Source organism: Etheostoma spectabile, chromosome 6 (assembly GCF_008692095.1).
Source record: "Etheostoma spectabile isolate EspeVRDwgs_2016 chromosome 6, UIUC_Espe_1.0, whole genome shotgun sequence".
Classification (NCBI taxonomy): Eukaryota; Metazoa; Chordata; class Actinopteri; order Perciformes; family Percidae; genus Etheostoma; species Etheostoma spectabile.
Genome location: NC_045738.1, coordinates 703,802 through 705,927, shown reverse-complemented (window position 1 = coordinate 705,927; position 2,126 = coordinate 703,802).

Here is a 2,126-nt window from a genome sequence, read left to right as displayed (position 1 = left end):
ACACACAGGACAGAGAAGGTAGTGGGAATGTGTATTAAGTGACAGCAGAGCCTATTGTTGCATTTCAATAATGACAGCTTTGTTGGACTCCATTCACACTACTACATTGTCATTTAAAACCAATAACGATCTCTGCCCTTTGGGTTTTAGCACTGTTTCAGAGTTAATCTCTGTTTACACAAACATGCCTGATAAAGGTTGGGTGGAAATGAGGCGTAAACCTGGCAGAAGATGTGTGTTTTAAAATGAAAACATAGTGTTGTGGACAGCCACGTTTACGAGAGAAGAGGAAAAGAGAAGCAGAAAATGCAGGCAGTGTTAACAGAAAAAGCAGGTGAAAAACCTGTTTATTATTATATAAGTGATGTTCATTGGATAGAACGTTTTATATCTACGGGGAAAACATGAGGTGTGTGTTGTGTGAAGAGAAGGTAGAATATAAAATATTTGGAGCAAGATCCCTGTGAAATTAACTAGTTTTATTCCATACGCATGATGACGCATGACTCAGATTTAAATGAGTTTCTTTCAGAAATGAAGATGTTTGCTGCATCCGCCTCTGTTGCGAATAATTGACCTTACTCTAACAATTCAACAACTCACACAACACACAAAAACGTGTCCCTGAATTGACAATTTCAACAATGAACAACAAAAATCAGTCACTTATTTCACACGCCATAATTCGCAGCCTTAAGTCATTTCAATACGGGAGAAGGTGGCAGAGGGGAAACAGCTTTGATCAATGCAGTAGGGATATGACGCGGTTAGCTCTGTCACCCAGAGTTCACCGTGCTGCATCTTTGATGTAGAAACACTTAAGAAAAGCTTTCCTGTCTGGGAAATCCCCCAAAACACAGCAGGTCGGTGGTTGTCAGGGCGGTTGCCAGGGGGTGAAACCAGTTTAAAGTTTTTTTCGAAACCAAGTTCTCTGACACACCTTAATCCCTTTTGTCTCCCTTTTATTTATTACTACTTATATGTGTTTTCACTTCCTCCCCACCTCAAGTGTAATAGTAGAAGTGTGAGAACCTTTTACCATCCATCTGTAAATGGCAGAAATACACTCAGATGCAACAGTGAGACACACGTTTTGGATTTTTTTTTCTGGATGTACAGAAACAGACAAATCAATTGCATGACAGCATATTTCAGTAGATTTACTGTATGGGACAGGAGAGGGATGGGAATGCTTTTTAGTTAACATACAGTATACAATTTTACAAGAAAGCCACTGGTATAGGATTTTAAATCTCACCATATTTTTCCTCATTGACATCAGAACCTTTGCTTTCTAAAGAGTCTCACCTTTCCCAATGTATGCAGTTCTTAGACTGTTGAGGGACCCCCAGTATGTGGAATTAATCAAAAACTTTATTTTAGATTTATTAATTAATATTGAATAATAAAAAAATTATTCATGAAACAAATCTACAATGAAGCTTTAGAGAAAGTCGAGTCACCACCTGCTGGTAACAAGATAGAATGCAGATTAAAGGCACTTAACTATTATTGATGACATATTTGTTGCTTTGTGTTAAAGAATTAGTATTGAATAACCTAATATCATTTTTCAATGTCATATTACATTTGTGATTCAAATTAAGACATTAAACACGTTAAGTTTGACAGCACTAAATGGCATGATCATTTTCATAATCATGATGCACATGATATTGACAGCTGACTATGCACTTCGCTGAGAGACAGATAAAGGCAGCCTATTTATCTGATTAGTGTCCTGCTCCTGGCACTTCCCAGTACCTCTTGCTGATGTGAAAATAACTCTGCTGTCTGTACTCTTGGCTGTTAATACCGCTTGGACAGCCGATCTGGACTTTTCCCGAACACACAGATTGTCAGTCCGTCCCTGTCATAGTCTATATCCACGACGTTCCACTTCTGGGATTGCTCTGTTGCGGCCGGAAACTCTGCCGGATTTCACTTTTTTCGGCTGGATGTTCTTTCCCTTCCGCTTCCTTTGTGTAGGAATTTGAAACTCCTATGAGGACTAGGGTAAATCCAGACAGCTAGCTAGACTATCTGTCCAATCTAAACAATCTAAACAAAATAAAGACAGGCTGCAAACTGGATTAAAGTTTAGATATTCGGTGGAAGAGTTTAAT